At 38.8% G+C, this 16839-nt stretch overlaps 1 protein-coding gene and 1 long non-coding RNA gene across 5 annotated transcripts in view; both read left to right on the top strand.

The window, feature by feature from the left end:
- Positions 1-16839, top strand: part of grik4 (glutamate receptor, ionotropic, kainate 4) — a 382863-nt gene that overhangs the window by 56540 nt on the left and 309484 nt on the right. The gene's annotated exons all lie outside the window — the stretch shown is intronic.
- On the top strand, positions 12941-16660 carry LOC144996784 (uncharacterized). The gene is made up of 6 exons (XR_013659602.1): positions 12941-13125; positions 13873-14099; positions 14496-14655; positions 14753-14963; positions 15061-15217; positions 16228-16660. It is a non-coding gene; the product is annotated as an uncharacterized LOC144996784 (long non-coding RNA).

Below are 16839 nucleotides of genomic sequence, written 5' to 3'. Positions count from 1 at the left end.
GACCCAAAGGACAGAAAGAAACCTACAGGTATTTAAGGAATATTACCACACTATTATTTATTAACCTTTTTCAGCTAAAAACTTGTTTTGATTGGGGTTCACAACACAACAATGTATTTTTGCTTTAACTCAATGATTAATTTTAGTCATGTTTTTGTGTAGTTAAATGCTGACTCTGGTCTGGCTGAGAGGTTTTTGCAATGCATATTTTTGCAAACTATTAACACCAGCAAAACTCCAGGGTATTCATTTTTAATCCTGTTTGCAAACACACACACACAAAATAAAAACATTACACTCTAAGTTTTCAGATTGTTGCTGCTTACTGGGATTTCTTTTGGTCTTTTGTCTTGTCTTGTCAATGATTTCAGAGCTTCTCTCTAAAGCTAAGTCACCAAATTAATAGCAAGAGCTAAAAAAAATACTTTGAAATTTGTCAATTATTTTTTGCTTTATTCAGACACTATTCAAAGGGCAAACATTTAATTAATATACTATTATTTTTTAATATGCTTTTTTGTACTGTGCATGCAAATTGAACTAAATCAAAGACATTTCTGTACAAAGTAAGGTTCTTCTCATATGTAATGAGTGATTTGCCTAGATTTTTTTCTCTCCAAGTTGTGGACCCACCGTCAAAGTATTCAGACTCAATGGACCAAAATGGCAGCGAACACCAGAGCTTCAATTGTGTTACTTTAAAGTGTTGCTTAACATTTTTTAAAGCATGCCTCAAGAGGAGAACAAAAATAAACTGCTTGTTTAGCTTTTTGTGCAACATTAGCAACACTCTTCCAAACACTTCGCTGACTTTTTGTGTATGAAAAGGTTAAAAACAATTTGCAATTTCAAATAGAATGGGTCAATAGTAATTTGGTAATTAAAGATTATTAAAATGTTTTAGAAGCCCATCAAAAGTGAATGCGAGGGTTAATTGCTAATGCTAGTTATCAACCACACAAGTGGTTCTGCTATCAGGAGCTTTTGTAGCCAAAACTGTAAAAGAGCCTTTTTTTGCTGTTGTTAAAATTAATAAAACTCAGATGCAAACGTTAATGTCAAGGGAAACGTTAAACGTTCTTTTAAATGTGAGGTAAACCGCTCCCACATCTTAAATGAGACCCCACTGACAAATTAAGTCTAAAGTTGTGTCCGAATTCTTTCATTACACACTACAACCAGTGTGTTCAGCTTTTTGTTGGGATATCTCATTCTACAATTCGAAAAGCCATTGCCCTACAAATTTCCCAGAAGTCTCTGCAAAACTAGTGTGCATCAATGTTCACTAGACTAGCAAATAATTCCGTCTGAACCTAGTGGATTCATAAATAGTCCTTGTAAGACATTCATGTTTATTGGGTTTTTATTTCGGAAAAATCGTGACCTCATATTTGCTGTTAAAAAAAAAAGAGTAGTGAGCATGGTGTCTGACTTTTAAAGTCTAGGGCACTAGATAGTCCCGTGCTATATAGTTTTTTTATTGGTAAGAGAGTAGGGAGGGATTTCAGACATACCCTAAGTTTACAGCTTAGTTGATCCTGCAGAGACCCATAAATTTGGAGACAGGCACAGTAACCGCACTTTTCACTTGTGATTCATTGTTTGTTCATTTGTTAGACGTGCTCAGATCAAGCAATAAAGGGCTTTGCTACTGAGCTCACTGAAAATCAATACCAAAATGGTGGTTGATCATAAGGAGGGTAAACATTTTAAACTTGCGAACTGGCATTTGAGCAAGCTGATTACCTGCTGAGGGGCTCCTGGTTGTTAGCTAGGTCTACATCCAGATCAAACCCCGTATTTCTTTTGTTTTTGGGCTGGGGACTGGCACAGGGGAACCTAGACTTGGGCCCCCCTTATGGCTACATAGTCAGGCAGTAGTGTGAAGGGTCTTTTTCAAGGACCCACACTGTATGAAGCTCATTGCGCCCTCTCAGAATGAAACCCTAATTTCACATGTGCCAGTCCTCCAACTGAGCTATCTAAAAAAAAAAAAAATAGGAACATTTTTGATAAAGAAAAAAAAAAGTAAAGTTTTGGTCTTCTGGATTAACTGTAGATACTTTTTTTTTTTTCATGGTTGCTCCAATTCTTATTTTCTTATTTTTTGTTGTTTCTTTCAAATACATTTTCAGCCAAGTGTTTACAAGTCTATGGAAAGCAATACATGAAAAAAGCTGGAAAGATAAAATGAAAATATCTGGGGTTACAAAACACAAATCATAGTAGAATCGTAGTTTTGTTTTTTGAGTAAAAATAAAAATGTTTTAGTTTTCTTTTATATATACATAGATAACATTTGACACAGTTGACATATACGATTCTCTGTTGCATTTGTATTGTCAGCAGTTTGCTCCATCTTTCCACTATTCAATCTTCTGCGGGGTAATTCATTTTATAGGAAATGATGGAATATGTGAGTGAACAAGTGAAAAATGTAACAGGTTGGGAAATAGAACACAGTAGTCAGAAATATAATGCTGCTGACTGGGTCCATCACAGTTTCTGCTGTTAATGCCGATATCACGGCAATTCACATTTCCAGAAAAATGCATGTGAAGCTGTGGGTGTGGCCTCTAGTGGATAAAAAAAAGTTGTTATTCGTCCTTCATTATTGATGCATGGGACCAGGCACATCACAAACAAACCAAATTTATTTTAATATGAAGAAATACTTTATTTGTAAAAAAGCCTTATTGTCTACTGAAATAATCTGTTTTCAAAATTAACTAGGTTTCACCTTTATTTCTTCCAAAAGACGCGATCGCATTTTCACCTATCTTAACATGTCACTTCTGAAGCTGCGCCCACACCGAACGAGATATGCTTGGCAGGGACGCCCATTTTTAATATTAAGTCAGTGAAAAGACATGATCAGAGGTCCTGGGGCGCGGTCTAAGCGTCAAGTGTGGGGATGTGAAACAGCACGACAATGTGCAAGTTCAAATATTTGAACTCTGTCGAATTTTGTGTTACGTAAACCAATCAGGAATTCAGCTGTGGCTTGTGATGTGTTAAAAATATGATCAGTGGGTGGAGTTCAAAACCAACATGGAGGAGAATCTGACTGTTCCCCTCTTTAACTTAAAAAATATTCTTCTCCATTGTAATAAGACAATAATAAAAAGCTCTTCCAATTTTACCATTATTTTTATTTTTTCCCTCCTCATTCCAATTTGGGGCAGCAAGTCATTAAACTAGGTTCCGAGAGAGACAGAAGTCCCACTGAAGGCCTTGTCTTTCAGCTGCAGCTCCTGCAGTCGATGGTGAACCTCACCATACCGGGAGAGCCTTTGAATGATCTCATGAACCCAGACATGATGAAATGTATATCGATGCTTATTCCTTTCTTGTTGGAGAAACCAGGTTTCTGGTTTGTGTGGCATTTAAGTATGTATGTCATTTGAGAAAACCTATGGTAACCTGGTCACTTTGGAGTGTAACGTGTGGGAAGTCAAGCAGCCTTTAGAGGTGTGTTCAGACTGGAAAATTCCTTTGTTCCGGATTGAGTCCGCTTAATTTGGTCTGGATTGAGTCTGAAAACAGATTGTCATCAAACGGCCCATTCTGTTATGGACCGAAGCTTGTAAACAAAACAGTGTGACTAAAGTTCTCGTCAGTCTTTGACCAGGAACTACGAGGGCGGGCCAAAACAACAAGAGAAAGACGGACGTGCTATGCTTTACAATTCTTATTGGGACAGTTAACTTATTAAAACTTTATACGTCGATTACCAGCTTTGTACTTCGGGAACAACACTTTTTACTTGTTACTTCGGTAGCGCGGAGGCAGGTAAGGCGGTATTCCGACTGAATATTTGTTATGGATTTTAGGGAAAAAAGAACTCCAAATGTGTCCAGTCTGAATACAACCTACATCTGTCTTTTTTTTCTTTTTCCCCTCCTGTATTGTCTCTTTTCATTTCTGTTTTTGATTTTTTTTTTTAGCAGATCACAGTAGCTGGATGACTTCCAACAAATCCCTTTGTGGAAACTTAGCTAATTAAAATATATGTTGATTTTTATTAGGGCCCGAGCACGGAGTGCAAGGACCCTATTGTAATTCGAATGTTTATTATTATTATTATTATTATTATTATTCTACCGGAAGAGTCGCCTTTTTGAGGCCTTTAACATACCCCAAAACTCACCAAATTTGGCACACACATCAGGAGTCGCGAAAAATTTCGTATTTTATAGGAGATTGGCATGGGCGCAGAAAAACGGCTCGATAGCGCCACCTACAGTGACTTTTGTCCCGACGCCCCGCATACGCTTTAACGTACAAGCTTGATTTTTACAGGGCATGTTCTTCAGATGGAGACCTACAAAAAAGTCTGAAAGGACCCACCTGTCACTCGCACAGGAAGTCTGATATATTGAGGTCAATATGTCATTTTTGCTCCATTTTGGACATTTGCAGGCCTCGCTCTAGAACGAACTCCTCCTAGAGATTTGTGAATAATGACTCCAAACTTTGGTTTTGTAAACTAGACACATGTCTGATGTTAAATTGCGAAGCTTTTAAGTTTTTACGGATGTTTGTGACCGTGGCGGCGCGTCGAAAATGGAGGTCATTTTGAAAACACGCCATGAATGAAAAATGGCCATTACTCAGCCATGCAAAATCCAATCTGATCCAAAATTGATATGCATGATTGTAGTCTGACCCTGACCACATCAGAAGTGGAAAAATCCAGAACAGGTGTAGCGCCACCTGCTGGTAAAAGGAAATGACATGTTTTACTTGGAGCATCACTGCTCCAAGTAGGATGAGCCGACACACCTCAAAATGATGTCCACCTGTTGAAAAGCCATTGATGTTTACTCTGATAAAAAGCCATAACTTTCAATGCGGGGGTGTGGTCGTGACAGAGCGGCGAAGTTGGGCGTCTCGCCATGCACACAAAAGTTGCTCTCACGTGCACATTCCTTGTCCAATCTCACTGAAATTCAATAGAGGTGATGAGGCTTCCATTCTGAACCAATGGATATGACAATCTTGGACGAGCTCCATAGCGCCACCTAGATATTGACAAATACATTTTATGTCACATTCTGACCTATCTTTTCTCTGTGCTTTGTCCGACATTCATAAAATTACAACAGGAGATACTCATAAGGGTCTTCTCTCATCGTCTAAAGTTTCATGGGTGTACACCTGACGGTGCCTGCGCAAGCCAGTGCCAAACAGGAAGTGGTTGATTGCGTTGCAGTCAGATAATTAAAAATTCATAAAAAATCAGCCGTTTGTATCACGAGGCTGAGATTTCAGAATGAGAGGCCTCTTACATATCTCCAACTTAGATACACAGCACTTGCATGGGTGAACAAAAAACGGCTCAATAGCGCCACCTACCATGTTTGTTTTTGAGAGCCCCGCCATGTTCTTTAACATACAAGCTTGATTTTTACAGGACATGTTCATCAGATAGAAACCTACAAAAAAGTCTCTTGGGACCAAGCTGTCAGTCGCACAGGAAGTCTGCTATATTGGTGTCAATATGTCATTTTTGCTGTATTTTGGTCATTTGCAGGCCTCGTTCTAGAACGAACTCCTCCTAGAGATTTTTGAACAATGACTCCAAACTTTGGTTTTGTAAACTAAACACATGTCCGATCTTAAATTGCGAAGCTTTTAAGTTTTTACGGTTGTTTGTGACCGTGGCGGCGCGTCAAAATTTGAGGTCGTTTCGAAATCACGCCATGAAAAGAAAAATGGCCATTACTCAGCCATAAATAATCTAATCTGATCCAAATTTGTTGTGCATGATTGTAGTCTGACTTTGAACACATCTGCAGTGGAAAAATCCGAAACAGGTGTAGCGCCACCTGTTGGCAACAGGAAATGACATGTTTTACTTGGAGCATCACTGCTCCAAGTAGGATGAGCAAACACACCTCAAAATGACGTCCACCTGTTGAAAAACCATTGAAGTTTACTCTGATGAAAAACAAATCTTTCAACGCGGGGGTGTGGTCGTGACAGAGCGGCGAAGTTGGGTATCTCGCCATGCACAAATGTTGCTCTCACGTTCACATTCCTTGTCTGATCTCACTGAAATTAAATAGATTTGATGAAACTTCCATTCTGAACCCATGGATATGACAATTTTGGACGAGCTATATATGTTCATAAATGATCATGAAGCATGATCATATAATCAAGCTTCATAGGAAATCAGCCGTTTGTCTCAGGAAGCTGAGATTTCAGAATTAGATGCGTCCTACAAAGCTCCATGTTTGAAAAGCAGCACTATACGTACGAGAAACATTTAACCACCTTAATCACCCTATTGTGCTGAAAGCAAATTTTTGGACATTTTGACTCAAGCAAATATTTTTATCATAACTTCTGTTTAGTTTATCAGCACCAAAATAAAAAATATTTACATTTATAAAATGAACTGGTCAACTCTAGGATTTTATTTATTCAATCTTACATCCTCAAGCTTTTCATCAGTCTCCCCTGCTGCAGGAGTGGAGTTAGCCCCCCCCCCCCCCCCCCCCAACCCCCGGCTGTGTGCTCACATGTAAATTAGCCAGGAGTGGCAGACAGAAAGTAGAACAGTTAGAAAGCCTAGTTCAACACTAAATTACAGCAATTTCCTTTGTTTTGTTTGTCTTTTATACATCCTTAGCACTAATCATTGCTTTTTTATTCATCCAAAATACAATTAACTTTATATTTTATCTTTTTTTTTTTTACAAACAAAATATATGAATGTGCTCCAAAACAAAACCCAGCCTCAGTACACTCCTACAGATGTAACATCAGACAGTAAATGTCTCTTTTATGCTTTTTTAATCAATGCTGCAACTTCTTTTCATTTCCTTTCAATACATCCAAAGAAATTAAACTACAACGACAACAAACACAACATATAGCAAATGTCTCTAAGAAGATTGTGTATATACAATATGTACCACCTTTAAACACCAAATAAATAACAAATCTTTCTAATACAATCACAAAAAATGGAACACAAAATGTAAAACCCAAATTAGAAATTGCAATTTTAAAAAGATACATTTTTCAGCAGCTTTTCAAAATCAATCACATATTTTACTCTTCTGTGGATGAAACAAAGAAGTCCAGAGCAATGTAGCCACTTCTCCAAAGTCTCTATCACCTTCAGTTTTAAACAAAGTCTGTGAAAATCCACCATACATTGGTCACATGTATTCAGAGACCTGCTAAAAGTCCACAATTGTAAAAGCTCTTATATAGACAACTGTTTGTTTGCTTGGAGCTCTAAATATAAAAAAATGCTTTTCTATCACCTAGACACAGATGGAGAACCATATCAACTGGATTAGTAACAGGGAAACATGTTTAGGTTTAAACTTACATCAATAGACAACATGAAGCTGTTCATCACATTTTTGACCTAAACATGTAAACACATCCTTGGCTCTGCGGTTAGGAAATGGTATTTGGGAATCTCTTCATACCAGGAGCCAGCCTGAACATTGGAACATCACCACAGTGCCCATCCAGACTGGGACAGCAACGGGGTCCACTTCACAGCCGTGAGGCTGCTGTGTTTAACTCCAGCTGTCCCAGCAAGGGAGACAACTGCAGCAACATCCACTGACCAAGCTGGCAAGCCCTGGCAGAAAAGATCCCCACAAGAAAAACACTGGCTCAGGCAGGCTGGTCAATAAAAAAATATAGTTTTGCCAATGTCTTGCAGCTCGCAGATCAAGTGGTTTAGTTTTCCAGTAATGTCAGTCAAGAATACAAGTTCAGATTCACCATATTCATATTCACCATATTCAGCAGATATCTCCACCAATAGCACCTTAAAAATCCTGTTCTGTTTTGCTTTGCAGCTGAGGTTTTTTATGATTTTCACAATAGGAGTCATTATATGTCCAGAGCCAATCACTTCTGCACATAAGGCCTACTGGTGAAAGAAGCAGCAGTAATGCAGACATTTTGGAAAGTCTTGGTCAGCTTTACAGTGAGTGATGAAACCTGTTTGTCGGTCAATCATAGCAGGAGCCCCGTCTGCAGGTATGGCTACCAGCTTTTCTAATGGTACCTTTTTCTGCACAAAAACTCCTTCACCGTGTTATACATTTCAACTCCTCTTGTTGTTGTCTGTTAGGGCAGATGTGTCAGGAATTCTTTTCTTGTGGAAACCAAAAGCTATGCTGTACTGTTGCCGTCCACAGACTCATCACACTGGACGTTAAACCACCTGCACTTTGTAAGATCCCGGTCCAGCTAATTCGCCAAGTTATCAGACATAGCTGACACTCATCTAGACATTGTAGTGGAAATTGAATGAGTTCTATTGTTCTCATCCTTAGGGACAGTGATAGCAATTATCATCATTGCTTGTTTCTTAATCTGATAAAAACCTTCTTCTACTTGATGAGAAAATGAGCAGGTCTAAACGAGGCTTAGATTTAAGAATTTTTTTTTAAAGCTATATGCATAAGTCTTTGTCCCTTAAGGCAACAGATTATAGTCCCCCCCCCCCCCCCCCCCCCCCACAGGCTGCTGTCATATTAACATTAGCTTGGAGCTCCAGAATGGACAAGAAAAAACGACGAGAATGGCTCGAGCAGGGCGTTGCTCACGGGGCGGTCGCTCGTGCCAGGCGGTGGCACGTGCTCGGGCCCGCTAAATGCTACTTGTAGCTTTAATTTTAATTGAATCTCTTGATTAATGAAAAGTGAAAAGATTAAATTTGATTTTTCCTATTGACCAAGTTTTCTGTGTTATGCATAACCCCAAGACACAACACTGATGGTTTAAGAGGCATACCTGTTAATCCATGAACCCTTACATTTCAAGTTTTGCATGGCTCTAGTCATCTTTCTCATAAGTGTGTTTCCTGTTAGACGTTAATCTCTAAGAGATTTCTTTTTCATTGGCTTGAATGCTGTTCTGCTGAACGGATTTTCATTATAGTCCTGATGGCATTGTTTCAACATTTGCTGTGATGAGTAACCGTGCCAGTCGAGGGGCTGTTGACATGAGGGAGCAGCTGATTGAGCTTTTTTTTTCAAAGCCAGACTAATGCTCTGAATAAGACCCCAAATCCCAAATGAGTTGAAGAGGAAGTACTGGAGATATGGGACAGGAACAAAAAGGAATATGAAGTTAAAAACATTTTTTTCCCTCTATCGTTCCTATCATCACGGGGAATGTCAGCTTTCTGTCAAGCAAAATAAATGGCTTCACTGCCTTCAAGGAGAAGGGAGATGAGACTGATAAAAGCCGGAGGAAGCCAATAAAATGAAAATATTTTATAACAGGTTCAGCTCAGAAGGAATCTGACTATTTTTCCTTCACATTAAGAAACCTTGAAACCCCCACCTGCATATACACAACAAATCTAAAAATCTCACGAAGAAGCAGCTGAAGAGACTGAGCTGGAAAAGGCCTGTGCGTGCAGGTGCTGTCAGGGAACATATGTGGGGTTTTAATGCACTTCTTCCTTTTCCTGGGTGAGGATTAGGTTCCAGTGCTGGGCAATAAATCCCATCTTGTTTGAACACAGAGACGTTTTGCTGACCTCGGTAAGTAACATCTTGGAGGAACTTCTCGTCCAGAAATCCTTTGGGCATCTTTCTGTACTCACAGCCGTCACTTATCTTCTTTAGTTTGAAGCTGAACTTGAATTTATCTACAGCTTTACCAACTTTTTATCAGTGCATTTAAAACATTTTTACAGCAGTTTTGTTTAGTTTGCAAGTATGATGCTGCATTCACACTGGGGACACCGGGCAATGAGCATTTAGCACATTCTTGAACGCGGGACAAGCAGGGACAGGATTTTGTCTTCCCTTTCTTTTTCTACTGTTCACTAGCGCATGGCTGTCACCTAAATATGGAAAAGGTTTGGTGTGAATTGTCAAAGTGGTCCAAATCTCTTGAATCTTGCTCCAGGCTTTTTCTTTCACAGCTCTATTCCAATTTATATGACTTCCTTGGTGTCATAGAATTCTGGCTGAGAACAAACTGCTATAATTAATTGCTCCTGATCAATCTTTAAAAAGTTGGCACTTCCGTGAGTGAAAAAGGACGCCACCAGTCGTTACTACCAAATCCGAGTGCCTGATTGGTCAAAGTTCAACCTGGTTTAACTTTCAACGCAAGTTCAATGGCCATGCCTTTTGCACATGGGTTAGAAAAGTTAGAAATTTGAGTAGTGATGCCAGAGTTGTGCAGCGAAAGCAAGATGTGCATATATGCACGTTTACATAGAGTTTTATTGAACGTGGTTGATTAATGCGTGTTCCCGAGGGTGCTGTGAACGTGGCTTGAGGTGTTCTCTGTCAGTACAGGAAACAGCAGGGCCCTTAGGAAAGACCCTTCACGTTACTGCCTACCTATGCAGACTCAAAGGAGCTCGGGTCTGAGTCTCCCTGTGCCGATCCCCAGCCTGGATAAAATACAGACAGGGTTGTGTCAGGAGGCGCAACCGGCGTAAAAAATCTCTGCTACACCAAATGTGCATATCAGTGATTTGCTCTGGCAACCCCTGTAGAGATGTGCCGAAAGGTGAACAACATGTGACGTCTTTGTTAAAGACAATTGCGAACCATGCTGTCCATGAGAAGCATGATGAGAACAAATGTTGGTTCACTGCACGGAGATGGTTGAGAAGTGATGATTTTTGAGTATTAACAAGAATTATTGGAAAAAAAAGAGGCCGCCTATTGATGAGGCTCCATCTCCAAAAATACAATTAACTACAAAACAAACAAACAAAACAAAAAAAAAACAGGCTAAAACAGAAATCCAGTCTGGAAAAGTACACCAAAGTACACTGAGCCACTGTGACTGGATGAATGTACACATAAATGATTCAAATCCCAACAGCTCGTGGAGAAATTAGATCATGACACGTTTACCATCTGACAGTTCTTTTCCTCCTTCCACTCCTGACCTAAGCCAACATGGGCGCCCTTATTCCACAGCATGAAATGACTCTAAATAGTGTTCACACTATTTTTCTGTGTTCTTTATATGTTGAGCACTTTAAGAAAATTTCTTTTTAAGTGTGTTATAATTCTGTTGTTGCATTGCATATGTAATATTCTATAAGTTAAAAAAACCACTTGAATGAAAATGGTATTTACGGTGTTTTGAAAATGTGTTTTTGGCATTTTTCTCATGATGGAGGACGAACAAAAAGAAAATTAGGCTTAAAACGGATTTCAGAGTATTTCTTTATTCAGTTGTTGTGAATCAGGAACAGATGAAAAATGCCATTGGAAAAATCTTGTAGGTGTGACGTAGAAGCCACAATCAGCAGGCCACAAGCTCCCTGCTCTTCTCCGTTCTGATGCATCCTCATATACTGTAGTTGACTAGATCCATGTATGTCTTTGTTTTTTCTTTTCTGAGCTGGCATCTGAATCTAAACTGTACAGCTGGATAGCAAAAATATTGCTTTCCATTTTTGTCTAACCGGTAATGTTAGATTAGGGGTTTGAGGGGCTGTAAACCAGCAGGAGAGCACGTAAACCAATAGATGACTGGCAGTTGGGCTGGGCTTAGTCCGTGCCAAAAGCCCTGCCCACAATTCCGAGGGAAATTTCTAATGAACTCTTGCTGCTCTGCAGAAACTGTTCTGGAAAACAATTTTTATTTTTTTATTTTGGCTAAAAACAGCACATCTATAGGGAACACTTTCAAAATAGATCAAAAGATGTTCGAATTAGGACTTTGAAGAACAACAAGCAGTAGATGTTTTGCTGTTTGCTGTGTTGACAAAGCAAAGGATCAACCAGTCGTTTAATCCCGGGAGTCCATGTAGCCACTGCACCCCATAGCAAAGCAAAACTGAAGATGAGATCTCGTTTCTGTCACATTTACGTCTCCTAGACATAAATGAGAACTGTTTGAGACTAAACTGCTTTTCTCATTCTTCTCAAACATTTCTCCTGAGAAATAAGTCTCACAGTGAGCACTGTTTGAGATCTCAAAATTCTCTCACAACTGTCTCTTCTCCAGATCTCAATTAAGAGAAAAATGAGCCATATCATGTTGCGCTCAAGTATGTCTCAATTTGATATCCTTACTTCAAATCCCTATCTCAGTTATGTCTCAGTGAAAGACATAAATGGTTCTGTCTCTCGTTGCTCAATAATTTAGATCTTCTTTTAGCCTCTTTTTTATTGTCTCAGCAAAAAGAAAAATGAGAGTAGTACAAGCCCTAAAATGAGTCTCATGATGACACCATTACAGTTCATCTTGAGAAAATAATATTTTTTATTTTATTTTACTTAACTTAAAAAAGTTGTTTATTGCTTACACATTTATATAACTCAATTACAATTTCAAGAGAAAAAAAGTTAAATCATTAAGACAGTCATGTCCTCAAAAGACATATTTTTGAAACTTTTTAAAAAACATGAAATTTCAAGACAATGTTGCAGTGTCAATTTAATAAACTTTTTTTTGACTGCTTATTTAAACATAAATGAACAAGAATGTATGTTGGGTTAATGATGCTAGGTTTAGTTAAACACAAACACACGCATGCACTGGCACACATGCATACACGCACAAGTGCATATATACACACTTATATGTTGGTGGGTATAAAACATTTAACACATTGATGTCTGAACTAAATAAAGGACATTTGGGATCAAAGTTGGATCACCTTAAAGTGAACAAAAAATAGATTTTACATTTGAAACAAACAAATAAAATACACAAATAAAAATAATCAAAGAAATAAATCAACTTTAGGGTGGTACAGATTTATGGGGTTCAGTTTGAGTTACTTTATCTTTGTCTTTAAAAATCCCCCTTCATGCAGCCTTACAAGCTGAAAATATTTTCTGTTTTCTTGATTTTAGTCTTCATCATATTAAAAAAACAGAAGCCTGGAGTAACGCGATTTGAATTTTAAACTGTATCACAGCCTCACTTGACACAGATTTCTGATTGGTTGATCACGGTGGGAGGGAAAACTCAGTGGTTGACGTCACCAACGGGCCGGACTCTGCAAGCGGGAGAAGTGCAGAGAACGAGATTTTTGACGAGCGTTTGTCGTATTTTTTCTGCGTTTTAACAATCCGTGGGATGAATCTCCAACATATTTTTTACTTGTCTGGAAAAGATTCAAGTAAAATCTTTGAAGTTTGAACGGTAAGTTTGCGATTTCTTTCTTCCAACTCTGAACTCAGTTGAATGCTAAAGGTGTTTTAAGCTAGCTCCGCCAGTACTGCAGACGTCTGGGCTACTCGCGGTGGCTTTGGCTGTATAAGTAATTATTACATTTTACAAAGGTTAACTTGTGCTTTTTGAAATAAAAAATAGAGACATTGAAGAGTTATTTGCAGTGCAGAGTTTACAGAATGAGCCTCGATATTTTTCCAAACGCGTGAGTGCTAAGTAACTGTTGGAAGACATTTAATTGCTCTTCAGTTAAGATTAAGGGTCTGCAGGGTTCATCCCATCACAGTGTGACGACACCACAGACCATTTCCATTATTGCTAACTTCAAGATGTGCAGTTTCACTGTATGTGCAATTTTTACGATGTAAAAACCTTTCATCTTGTTTAAAAGATCTGCAGACGTTTGGCCTGGCATGTCATCTTTTGAAACTGGTTATGGACATGTGTTTAAATAAAGTCACCATTAACTGCTCACATGTCTAGAAATCATAATCTGAAAATTTAAGTATGTACTGTATAGGAAAACATGTTCTCAGCCCTCTGTCAGTGGTGGAGATGTTAGAGGGCACAGATGTAGCTAAGCCAACAATGTCAACATTGATATGTAGGAGGATTTTAGTGAATCATATAAATCATATTTAAAAACCTTTCCAGATCTTACTTTGTGCTGTATAAAATGTGTGTACATGTTTTTTTTTTTTTCCTTTCTGATTCAAGGTGATCTAAATTCTACACGTGAAAATGAGTGAATCAGAACCCATGTTCCTCCACACTGCCATTATGGAGGTCCTACCAGAGCCACACGACATCCTGGAAGAACACTTGCAGTCCATTGGAATAAATGGAGTTGTATGACGATCTACGATTCATAGAAGAGGCTGACTTGCTGCCAGCTTTGAGACCTGTTCAAGCCTGGAAACGTCTTGCTTTCTGGAAATTGAAATGTGAGTCTCAAAATTTTACAAATGAGTATTTGTAATGCACGGAAGTGGATATGAATATGAATGGGTAACACACTGACAGTACAGTGTAAACTTAATACACTTAAGGCCTGTTCACACCGGGACGAATTTCGCCGGCGTAAATACTTGCTCTCTTCTTCTGAGTGAAAAGCGACTTTAAGAAGCGTAAAGTTGCGCAGCGCCACCTTGTGTACAGGAGCATTTCTGTTTACATTAAGCGCCATCTAATGTCAGGGAATGAAATTGCATGTTTGCTCGGCTCATCGTCAGCGAAAATCGCCTGGGTGTGAACACAAAAAACGCTGGCGAATAACGCCTGGCGAATATTCGTCCCGGTGTGTACGGGCCTTTATACTGTTTGTTTGTTTTTTGTTGCAGACTAAACGCCAGAGAACAGCACATCGTCATCTGTTGAGACCTCACCAACACAATCATCATCACTTTTGTTATAGTCACCGAGAAGTTCGTCATCCACATCTTCCAGAAGCCGAGGACTGTACATACATTGACTGGGAGGACAGCTTTGAAATTCCATGGAGTAAGTTTTCTGAGGAATTTGTGCAGTCTTTGGAGAGTCTTTGGAAAGGGACCTGACCCAAGACTAAGGAAGGAAATGGTTTGCACTCTTGTTGCAGAAATGATGAAAGCAAGACGTTTTTCCAAACTCTAAAAGGCTGCAGATGATGCAAGGAGAGCAGAGTGGCTGCTCAGAAGAGATGAGATGTTAAAGAGATGCTCTTTCTTCTGCTCTGCTAGTTTAATGAGGAGGATGCCATGTTCTTGTAGAAGATGCAGACGAGGTCCAGCTGCAGCAGGTGCTGTTGACTCCAACTGTTATTGTATGTGGTAAGTAAAGTTTCAAATGTTAAATTATTCTAAAGGTTTTGTCTTTGTACACTGTACATGAGTGACATGTTTACTTTATCCATTGTTCTGTCTTTAGGACAGTCTTGCTTTTCCCCAAGGAGGTTCATGCTCAGTTGGGACCGCTCCATCGTACACAACAACATTGCAGCACTGTGCCTGATGTTCAGAAGCTACTTCTGCTTTAACAGTCATTATCCAACTGAGCTGGCTTCAACCCTGGAGTTTCTGCAAAGGTACATATTTATGAGTGCTGTCATGCGATTCATTTTTGGGTGTGTTAGTTAATCATGACCTGCAGTTAGTTATTCTAATTAATCTTGTATTAATCTAACTCAGGGCTGCTCATCCCTGGTCCTTGAGATCTACCAGCCTGCCTGATTTCCAGCTGATTAGCTGGACCAGGTGTGTTCATTCAGTCAGAATGTGGAGACATCTGGTTGAGCTGATCAACAGCTAGCAGGGCTTGGAGATCTAGAAAACAGGCAGGGTGATAGATCCCAAGGACCAGGAATGAGCAGCCCTGGCTAACCTAAAATTTAGCTTTGAAAATCCTTATTTTGGGGTAATTTGATTTAAATAGCAAGATTGTGTCACATTAAAATAAATAAAATACAATTTAAAGGGTGGCTTTATGAAGTTTTCTAAGTATAACAGACTTTTTTCCAACCTTTACTTTTGTACCACTAAGGGATAATTCTTCAGTCTCAAACAGAACAAAGACGTAAGCCAAAGTGCTCTAATTTAAAAAACTAATGGAAATATTCTGAACAATCCAAAAAATATTGACCACAAAATTCTTAATCATACCATAATATATATTCGTTGAAATATCTTATTCCACAGTTTGCAGTCTGACACGATCAGCCCTCAGCGTCCCAATTAAGACATGGGTATTATTTTTCCCTTGTTAAGAGCCAACCATGCAAAATGTGACTTGATCATTTCTTAAATGTTTGATCTGGACTGTATCATGAAAAATGAAATGAAACAGATTTGAACCTTATTTGTTAAATAGTTAATGCCCATAGAATGCTGCATTTCAATTCTTTTAACTGAAACAGATGTCCTCTCTAGCGACGTGTGGCTGCTTTTAGGGATGACAGAAACGTAATCTTATGGTAGCATTATGCAGCTGCTTTTATAAAACTACAGTTTGCTTCTAGCTTGAAGTGTTATCTTTGTTTGTTATGTGCGGTCTATTATCAATTTACTCATGCCTGATTTTAATGTTCTTGTCTTACAGCTGATGTGCTAAGATGTGCCACTCTACCTGGTTGGGAACAAATTGAAGAGGCCAAGCTCAAGAAAGCCGTTGTCAGCAAATGTAGGGCAGAACCGGTTCTAAGGCAACTGCTATGATCTACAGTATGCGGACTGGTTTCTCTTCCATCTTTTTTCTTATTTTTAATCTTAATTTGGTTCTCAAATTGGTTCATGGATTTGATAGTCTGCAAGTTTCAGAGAATGTTTATATTTTTATGTTTTTATAATGTTGTTTTTTTTCAGTGTGTTGTTTAAAATCTGGAAGTATTCATGACCAGCATGTCAACCAGATTGAGTACGCCACGGTTCATGTACTTAATGCATTTAATATTTTAAAAAGTGTCTAATACTGCTACCACAATTCAAATGCTGTACTGATGATGGTGCTGCCCAAATAAAGTGTAAAGCATTTACATTTCTAGTATTGTTTTTACTGTTACTGTATATCAGTGGTCTCCCATCCTGGTCCTTGAAGGTCACTGTTCTGGATGTTTTAGCTGTTTTCCTGCTCCAACAGATCTGCTGCAGTGGTTGAATTGCCTCCTCAAGTTCTGCAGGAGGTGGTTAATCACCTGTTGATTCACATCTGGGG

The sequence above is a fragment of the Oryzias latipes genome, chromosome 13, assembly GCF_053564925.1.
Source record: "Oryzias latipes strain Hd-rR chromosome 13, Olatipes_Hd-rR_3.1".
Taxonomy (NCBI): Eukaryota; Metazoa; Chordata; class Actinopteri; order Beloniformes; family Adrianichthyidae; genus Oryzias; species Oryzias latipes.
The sequence above is the reverse complement of the archived record's forward strand: the minus strand, read 5'-3'. Positions and strand labels throughout refer to the sequence as shown.